The sequence below is a fragment of the Myotis lucifugus genome, unplaced genomic scaffold, assembly GCF_000147115.1.
Source record: "Myotis lucifugus unplaced genomic scaffold, Myoluc2.0 scaffold_475, whole genome shotgun sequence".
NCBI classification, from domain to species: domain Eukaryota; kingdom Metazoa; phylum Chordata; class Mammalia; order Chiroptera; family Vespertilionidae; genus Myotis; species Myotis lucifugus.
In genome coordinates this window covers 310,698-321,324 of record NW_005871523.1, presented here as the reverse complement: position 1 = coordinate 321,324, position 10,627 = coordinate 310,698, and the positions used below count along the sequence as shown (strand labels likewise).

The window sequence follows — 10,627 nt, the reverse complement described above, 5'->3', positions numbered from 1 at the left end:
CCTCTCCAACCCTGAAGAAATTTAAAAATATAATTTCCATATGGTCCAACAATTTCATTTTGGGTATATATTTTTAAAAAATTAAATCAGACTCTCAGAGATATATAGTCACTCCCAGCTTCATTGCAGGATTACCACAATTAGCCAAGATACAGAAACTACCTAAGCGTCCACTGAAGGATGAATGGATAAAGAAACATGATACATTCATGCAATGACTCAGCCTTTAGAAAAGAAGGAACTCCTGCCATATGCGACAGCATGGATGAACCTTGAGGATGTTATGCTAAATAAAATTAACCAGTCATAGAAGGACCGACACTGCATGGTTATATGTGTATGTGGAATCTAAAAAAGCGGAACCCACAGAAACAGAGAGTAGAATGGTGGTTGCCAGGGCGGTGGGGAGGGGGGGGGCGGGAAGAGGAGGCAGGGAGTAAAATTTCAGTACGCAAGATGAGTAAGTTCAAGAGAGCTGTTGTACAACATTGTGCTGTGGATTACTATACTGTTATGTACACCTACAATTTGTTCAGAGGATAGATCTCATTTTGTGTTCTTGCCACAATTTAAAAATAAACCAAAGGACTTGTATGCATACATATAAGCATAACCAAGGGACACAGTAGAGGGCTGAGGGCATGTACTGGAGGGTGGGAGCGGCTGGGGGAAGAAGTCACTGGGGGGGGGGGAGGAAACTTACATAATACTTTAAACAAAAAAAATTAAAATTAAAAAATAAATAAAAGTTAAACAGAATGGGAGAGGGATGAGAGATGAGAGATGACAAAAAAAAAGTGCATTTTAATTGGTATTTGTCAGATTGACAACGTTTAGAAAAAAATCAGTGGCTTACGGCGGAATTACATAATGGCAACTAAGAACCAGCCAGCTGCCCTGATTCATATTTCGTCTCTAGGACCCGGGCTGAGGAACAGCCTGTATTTGAGACATGTCATTTTGTGTAAAGGAAAAAAGAGCAAAAGAGCTTGCAGAGACATAAAGTGTCCTTTACAGCTCCTGCTCACAAGGTGTGGGTAAACACTTTCCATTGGTCAAAGCAGGCTATAAGACCTAGTCTAGTCCTAGCCGGTGTTCTGAGTGGGTAGAGCATCAACCCGTGGACTAAAGGGCCCCAGGTTCCAGTCTGGACCCAGGTTCCAGTCTCGTACCTGGGTTGCAGGCTCAATCCTGGCCTTGATTGGTGCATGTGTAGGAGGCAACCAAATCAGGTGAGGATTAACAATAAAAACCAAAATGACTTAGTCTAAAGTCAGACTGGTGAAATGTATCTTTCTCTGCAATGAAGACACATGGCAGTATGTTCAAAGGTACAATCAATCCTCCTAAAGAAAGGGGGACATACACATTGTGAACAATAATAAAATCTAACATTTTTGTATTTTCTAATATAACTCTAATTCTTTGACCAATAAAATACAAAATTAAAAATGATGAAAAGTTTGATATTTTTTTGATCACTGTCTTTGACTCTCTCAGGAATTTAATTGCCTATTCTTTACAGCCTTCTCTTTGTGCCCTGCAGGTTTTTTATTAATTAGGCTGACCTATTTTTCAAATAATTGAAATGCTATTTATAAATTCAGAAATATCAGGATATTATAAGTAGATCAGAAAGAAAACTAATTTACCATACACATAGAATAAGTATGTTAGACACAGGGCAAAACACCAGAATTGGCAAGGTAGCTGCAAATCTATTTCTTCAAGGAATTGTTAAGAGAATAACTTACTAATAGAAGATAAATCACTCTTCGTTAGCCTTTAAAAATTTTAAATACATACACATACACACAATTTCTTTCTTCCCCCTCAGCATTTTTCACACACATATGCATGATTCAAGTTGCTATGGTGATATGCTTATCTCCATGGCAATTGATCATTATGTCTATGTATCTGTCCATTGTCTCTTAATAGACAAATTATAGACTCTACATCCAAAGATTTGAATCTTCAGAGAGTTACAAAACACATTAAAAAAATGAATTTCTATCCAGATAAATAATTTGTTAAATATTCTTAAAATATAATAAAAAGATTGGAAAAGTTTAGAAAATTAATAGATACAATGAAAGCTTCTAAACAGCTGAAAATGTTAAAAAAATGACTGTTCTCTCAGAATATGCATGATACAATTCAGCTGTGGTGTTCTCTATGTCGTTGAAATAATCCCCAGTTGCAAATGAGGTTCAAGATTCTTACCCCTGGAAAGTTATCATAATAAAATTTGTCTAGCCTCTGAAAAAAGGAACATTTCTACTCATACAGAAAAAATCATAAACATTGACTGAAATAGGAATAAATTGAAAACTTCTGACAGAGAAAGATAGAAAACAGTAACTTCTGTCTCTGGCAAGATTATAAAAATCAACATTTGAATATATATATAAAATACATGTTTACCTATTCACTGCAACAAAGAAATAACTTTTAAACACTGTCATTGGATTCTGGTCAATGTTGTAGTGTAAATAAAAGCAATGTTTTGAGAAGGGCAAACGCTGCTTTTGTAAATCATTTAATATGTTTGTTTTAAAAAAATAGCATTTGCTTTGATATTTGCTTATATTTTTCTTAAAAGAATCTTTACCCATTTTAACAAAACAATTTATAAAGTTATTTTGTTACTCTTTGGTCCATATGAAGGAAAATTTTATTTGTAACCTTAAGTTAAATAAGAGTAAGGTAAAAGAAAACATGAAATATCTACAAATACAAAATAATACACTGAATATAAATGTTACAATATTTGTATTTAATTCATATAAGGCAAGAAAAATATAAATATAGAAATAGAAAGATTTTGCAATATTCATTTAACCATGCCCCATTCCCATTTAACCAGGTTTTAGTGATGGATAATTTTGCAACTTTCAAGATTGTGTTAATAACTGAGGCATATATATTGAGGTGTGTGGAAAAATATTTCTGACTATGCTATGACTAGTCCACTGTTTAGATGTCAGTCTTTTTCTTATTCACCTTTAGAAGGATTTTAAATAGAAAGTTAGCTAGTAGTTTTCTTTCAAATAAAGCTATTTATCTTTGTTTAGAATATATATATATATTCATTAGATCTTTCTAATCTCAACAAAATGCAGATATGAACATATAGGTTAAAAATTTATATATTTAAAAAACTATATGTATATTTCTCTAGGAAAAAAAATCTCTTCCGCAAAACATCATTTACCTAGTTACCCAAATATTATATAAATATTTTAAATATTTGTCCTTATTCCTGATGGTCTTCAATAGCATCCCCCATTAAGGAATACTCAGAAACAAAGAGTAATGATAAAATGGCACTTTTAGAGTGAAAAGTCTATGTTGACCTGTTTGGAGGCAAGCACTAGATTTTTTCCTTAGCTCTTATTCACCTGCTTTTCATCACTGGTACCAAAACATAGTCCGAATTATGTATTGCAATATTATTTTTATATATGCATCTTTACCTAAAAACCAAGATATAATATGATTGCACATAAATATCCATCAAATTACACTTTAAAACAGGACAAAGAAAGCAACTTCTTTTTGTAGTCCTATTGCAGTGGGTGGGAGTCCAGAATATCATGAAATAACAGAAACTTCAATTGGCTACAGATATGTGAGATATCATATTGATCAGTTGGCATTCTTCATACATTCTGAGCTAGTCAATGACCCAGTTAATGCTTGACACCGAGAGAGTCATTTGCTCAGAGATATTATGGCTCCAATATTAAAAACATGTTTCAAGTTGATCTCATCAGAAGTAGGACAATGTGAGAGGTTTATGATACTATAGTTTCTATGACCCTGTCTTATTCCTTTATAATCTCAAAAGACCATGGATGTATATCTTAATGCTCACTAGCATACAGCAATAATTCTTACCAAAAAAAAATAAAATCCTTATTTACCAAAATTTCACATGCTGGATAGGAAAATTATGCAATTTTAACCACCCCCCCCCCCATACACAGAGAGGCCCTGTAGTCTGCCCTCATACAAACATATTTTAAGATCTTGAGACAGCTATATCCTAAAAGTAATTCTGGAAAGAAAAGGATGCCCATTACTCATTAATGTAGCTAATATAACTAGCTGAATTCAGAGGAGAAGGAATTCAAAATTTCTTTTCTAGCTGAGTTTATTAAATTCTTTTATATGTTAGGTCTCTCTATGATATATTAGGACCCAGTAATGTGAAATCTCTATATCTTAACTAATAATTCCTCAAATTGGCTTTCATTTTTTTTGGGTAAAAGTTCCCATTTTCTGTCTTTTATTATTATACGCACTTCAGAAGAAAACCAGCCTTTTAGCCAATTTTTGTCATCTAACTGGCTTACGCTGGGCTTTAAGAATTCTGTGGTTCATGGCCTGTAGCTTAAGTACCATGGAAGTTACAAAACACCCATTCTTCTGACATCTGTGAAAAAAGAAGAGAAAGAGAAGAAAATATAGGACACCTCCCACTGAGGGCAACTGTAGGAAAATAGAACTTGTAAAACTTGGATTATCTCAAACCGAAGCCCCATGGATTTAATATAGAATAATAATTAAAGGAAATAAATGTTGGAGGTGTCAAGAAAATCTGCCCTACATTTTTTATTTTTATTTCTTTTTTTTTGTCACTAGAGTTGATTGTAAGGAGTAAGAATTGTTAAAATACTTGTTGGAATGATCGTTCTGTGTTTATATGTGTAAGTATTTAAGTTAATTTTTCTCAGCATTATTTTAGTCATAGATCATTAATTTTTATATGTTGTGTTTTCACGACCATTATTTTCTAGATATTTTGCAATCTCTTTTTTATTTTATTCAACCTGTCTATCAGAGAAATACTCATTTTCAGAAGTTTTTTCCTCTCCCTTTCTTATCAATATTTAGTGCAATTCAGAGAAAGTGGTCTGTAGTATTCTTATGTCAAATACTTAATTGAGCAATAAATTGAGTGTTTGTGTTGAGAAAACTATAGAACATGTAAAAAAGCATGTTTAATTACTCTATTTTTGCTGTTTCTAACAGTTCACTTTGCTCATCCTTCTTTCCTCCCTTCCTCCACAATTCTTTCTCTCACTCCCTTCCTGTGCATTATGCTATATAATAAAAGGCTAATATGCAAATTGTCCCCTTGACCAGGAGTTCAACAGAGAGTTTGACCAGGGGCGGGGTTTGCTGGCCAATGGCCTGTGGTCCCTTTCCCTGACTGGCCCGGCACAATCGGCCCAGATCGGGGCAGGCTGGTCGGACCCCACCCGTGCACGAATTCGTGCACTGGGCCTCTAGTTCATATATAAAAAATACATTATAGTTATAACATCATTGTTTATTTATCCACTGTAATTTAAAGATCATTTCTTCCCCTTATTGAATACTTTCACCTTGACTTCAAAATGGGTGGCATTTATATCACAGATTCCTTTTTTCTTTTTGTTAGCATTTATCTGGTATGCACTTCTGTAAATTTTAAGAAGCTGAGTGACCATTCTGTGTCATTTTCATTTTAGAGATATATTTTTTAGTAAACTCAGTGTAGGAGTCTTTGTTAGAAATTGCAACTGTTTATTTTCATAAGTAAATGTGTTCTGTTTCTATTAATTGATCAGAAATAGATTTGTTCTAATTCTATCAAGTTACATCTTCTTGCCAAATACTGTCTTTGTTCTTTACCATTTAACAAATGGGATCGCATGTTTTTTTAAAAGAAGGTGGAAATTTGATTGTGTGTGTTATTATAGCAATTTGGAGAGTGAATAGGTGGTTTCAGCATATGAGCAATTTCATTTAAAACTTTTTGTACTACATATGACCCTTTCCTATTTTCTTAGCAACTTTAGTTCCTGCTACATACATCATCACTCACCCAGATTATGGTAACAGCCTCTTCACTGGTTACCTATGTTCAAACTTGCCATTTCTTTCCTTTTTTTTTTCTTTCTTATTCTCAACACAGCAGCTGGAGTGCTCCTTTAAAAATGTTGCTTCCTGTTCAAAGTCACTCTGTGTCTGACTGATCTCTGAGCAAAGGTCTTATTTAATCCCTCAGGCTTTATTTCTACTCTCAAGTGATCCCTTTCAAGTTCCATCCCAACAACACAACTTCCTTCACAGCAGCCTTTATTTGTCAGCTTTCAGAAAAACGTTAAGACACCAAATTGCCCTCACCTCGCACTGAGAAAGACTTTCAAAAAGTCCCTCTTAACTATACTGGGAAGTGGCTTTCTCAGAAAATAAAGGTCAAAAAATCTATTTATATTCCAAGATGTTATCTCCATGAATCTTCACACAAAAGACAATTAAATTAGAGTATCAGGACCCTTTCTCTTCTATTCTGTTTCCACCCCAATTGGTGTAACATCAAATGGGGGTAGTAAAATATAATGTTGATGTTAATAACCCATCCCGAATTAGTGTCTGACTGACTAGCTACAAATTTCAGTGTTCTAACAATCCCCACAGTTTGGATAATTCACGAGAACCACTCACAGAACTCACTAAATGTGCTATACTTAAGATTACTTTATTTTTCATAAAGGATAACATAAGGTGGAGCCGGAGAAGGTTTCGAACACAGAACTCCTGTGCCAGGTCTTTGTGGAGTCGGGGCATGTCACCTTCCTGGCACAGCTATATTTTCCAAACAGGTGAATGTGTTCATCAACAAGGAAGCTCTGCTAAATTTAGTATCCAGAGTTTTTATTGTGGTTTCATTATGAAAGCATAATGGATTAAAAGATTGAGCTCAATCTCCATCCCCTTCTTTCCCCCAAAGTCTGGCTGTTGAAGGTCTGAACCCTCTAATCACATGTTGCTCTTTCTGGTGACCAGTGGGCATCCAGAAACTATCCAAGAGCCCAGCCTGAGTCACCTCGTTGGCATAACAAAGAAGAAACTTCTTTCACTCAGGAAATTCCTAGGACTTTTGAAGCTCTGTGCCAGAAACCATGGACAGAACCCAAGCATATTCTTTATCCTAGACACTTTCCTAAGTCTTCTGCTGTTTCCCTAGGCCAAGATAGTTACTCATATTTGCATCCAAAACCTATATAAAAATGTCAGAGGATATCGAGTTATAAATTTTTGACTTCTTATAAATTTAACCTACATTTCTTAAATCCTGTCTACCACCACCAACTTCATTAGCTGAAGCTATTTTTTTTATCCTCATCTGAGGATATATTTTTTTTGAATTTTAATAAAGTCTGCCATTTATTTCCACCTGTCAGCTCCCTCATGGGTTGGGGGTGGGAGGTCAGAGACCCAGGGGAAGCAGGTCAAGACAGACACTTGATCTGCAAGGACCCCAGGCCCAGCCTACAGCCACTCTAGTGGACTTGGCTTTGGGTCTGGGATCTTAGTGTCTCAGACTTAAGAGGAGCAGCAAAGGGCCCTCAGATCGGCCCATCTCCCCTATTCAGGGCCCCAGGTCCTAGGTTGGCCCAGACTCAGGAGGGACCCACACGGATGTGAGGGTTCATGAGTGGATCCAGGTTGGGATCATTGTCAGCTGCAGCCCGGCCCAGGCGAGACATGAAGGCAAGAAGGGCCAGGAAGCCCAGCAGTCCCAGCAGCAGCAGCCCCGCCCGTTGGAGCAGGGTCCCGGCTCCTGAGCAGCTGGGCCAGCCAGCCCAGGGCAGGCCGGCGACGGTACTTGTCATCATCGCAATCCCTGTGGAGGCCTGGTGCCCGATCATCATCCCGTGTGTCATACACCTTCCTTGGGGCCGAGGCGTGAGTCAAGGGCTCGGAACTGCTCATGTGGATCACTGTGTGCTGCTCAGGTCGGTTGGGGGGTGCGGGGGGCCAGGGGACTTGGCTGTAGAAGGCTCCGGGCTCACCACCTCGTCGGTGAGAGGAAGGCCCAGTCCTGCCCGGGCCCAGTTGACCGTGGTCAGCTTCTCTCTCAGCACAGAGGCCACAGGGCCAACCAGGTTGCTTGGGGGGAAGATGGGGCCACTGCAGCTGGGACACGGGTAGCCAGCAGGTGCTATATTTCGGGGTAGCTGGGCAGCACGTTCATTGAGGCAGACCCAATGGAAGAGATCATAACAGACAAGGCGGGTTGTGTCTCTCGAGGCCAGGGGTGTGTTGCACAGGCGACAATTGGAGCTGTAGTCACTATCTTGGAGCCACTGCAGGTAAGATTGTACGATGCACCCACTCTGTGTTACTGATGCACCGCAGCACCGGTCCCGGCGAGCCAGAGCGCTGGTCTGAGGGGTAGACACTGTGCCCCGTCGACCTTGGGCTCAGCTCTTTCCAGCGCCGGTCGCCCCAACTATCCCTCCGCTGCCAAGTTGCTTCCGAGGATATTTTTTTCGTTGATTCTTAGAATAGTGGAAGGGAGGAAGGGGGAGAAAGAGAGAGAGAGAGAGAGAGAGAGAGAGAGAGAGAGAGAGAGAGAGAGATGAAAGAGCCACATCGATTGATTGTCTTCCTTATGCACCCTGACCAGGGTTGAGGATGGAATCTGCAACCCAGGTATGAGCCCTTGAGCAGAAATTGTCCCAAGACCTTTCCATGGAAGGGCCAATTTTCTAACCTCTGAGAACACCAGCCAGGGCAGCTGAAGCTATTTTCTGTCTAATATAATAACATCCAAATTTCTGGGACCAGGTACCACATACACTTATTAAGCCATAGCCACAGCTACCTTTTTTTTTTTTTTTTTTTTTTTTTTTAAATATTTTTTTATTTTTCGCTTAAAGTATTACAAAGGGTATTACATAAGTGTCCTTTTTTTTCCCCCCCGCCCTTGACACACCCCTACCCTCCCTTACCCCCCAGTGTCTTATGTCCATTAGTTATGCTTATATGCATGCATACAAGTCCTTCGGTTGATCTCTTACTCCCCTCCCTCCTGCCCCCCAACTCTCTCTGGCCTTCCCACTGCAGTTTGGCAATCAGTTTGAGGCAGCTCTGCCTCTGTATCTATTATTGTTCAAAAGTTTGTAATGGTCTTTATTATCCATGAATGAGTGAGATCATGTGGTATTTTTCCTTCATTGACTGGCTTGTTTCACTTAGCATAATGCTCTCCAGTTCCATCCATGATGTTGCAAATGGTAGGAGTTCCTTCTTTTTAACAGCAGCATAGTATTCCATCGTGTAGATGTACCACAGTTTTCTAATCCATTCATCTACTGATGGGCACTTAGGCTGTTTCCAGATCTTAGCTATGGTGAATTGTGCTGCTACGAACATCTGGTTACATATATCCTTTCTGATAGGTGTTTCTGGTTTCTTGGGATATATTCCTAGTAGTGGGATCACAGGGTCAAATGGGAGTTCCATTTCCAATTTTTTGAGGAACCTCCACACTGCCTTCCATAGTGGCTGCACCAGTCTGCATTCCCACCAGCAGTGCACAAGTGTTCCTTTTTCTCCACATCCTCTCCAGCACTTGTCGTTTGTTGATTTGTTGATGATGGCCATTCTGACAGGTGTGAGATGGTACCTCATTGTTGTTTTGATTTGCATCTCTCGGATGATCAGTGACTTTGAGCATGTTTTCATATGTCTCTTGGCTTTCTGAATGTCCTCTTTTGAAAGGTGTCTATTTAGATCCTTTGCCCATTTTTTGATTGGATTGTTTATCTTCTTTTTGTTAAGTTGTATGAGTTCCCTATAAATTTTGGAGATTAAGCCCTTATCAGACATGACGTTGGCAAATATGTTTTCCCAAGAGGTGGGTTTTCTTGTTGTTTTGTTGATGGTTTCTTTTGCTGTGCAGAAGCTTTTTATTTTGATGTAGTCCCATTTGTTCAGTTTCTCTTTAGTTTCAACTGCCCTAGGAGCTGTATCAGTGAAGAAATTGTTTTGGCATAAGTCTGAGATTTTGTTGCCTTTGTATTCTTCTAGAATTTTTATGGTTTCCTGTCGTACATTTAAGTCCTTTATCCATTTTGAGTTTATTCTTGTGTATGGTGTAAGTTGGTGGTCTAGTTTCATTTTCTTGCATATATCTGTCCAATTTTCCCAACACCATTTATTGAAGAGACTATCTTGGCTCCATTGTATGTTCATGCCTCCTTTGTCAAAAATTAATTGAGCATATTGGTTCGGGCTAATTTCTGGACTCTCTATTCTATTCCACTGGTCTATATGTCTGTTCTTGTGCCAGTACCAGGCAGTTTTGAGAACAGTGGCTTTGTAATACAGTTTGATATCTGGCATTGAGATCCCACCTACTTTGTTCTTTCTCAGGATCGCTGCAGCTATTCGGGGTCTTTTTTTATTCCAGATGAATTTTTGGAGAGTTCGTTCTAGATCTTTGAAGAAGGCCATTGGTATTTTAATGGGAAGTGCGTTGAATTTATAGATTGCTTTGGGTAGTATGGACATTTTAATGATGTTGATTCTACCAATCCAAGAACATGGAATGTTCTTCCATCTGTTTATGTCTTCCTCTATCTCTTTTTTCAGCGTCCTGTAGGTTTTCTGAGGAGAGTCTTTAACCTCTTTAGTTAAATTTAATTCCTAAGTATCTTAATTTTTTTGGGGGCGTGGGAAGTGGGATTGTTTTTCTAATCTCTCTTTCTGAAATTCACTATTGGTGTATAGAAATGCTTCGAATTTCTTGGGGTAAAATTTGGAACCCTGCTACATTGGC

The 10,627-nt window shown here is 38.3% G+C and overlaps 1 pseudogene; it reads right to left on the bottom strand.

Moving 5' to 3' along the window:
- Positions 1–7,194: 7,194 nt before the first annotated feature.
- Positions 7,195–10,627, bottom strand: part of LOC111823351 — a 5,190-nt pseudogene continuing 1,757 nt past the window's right edge.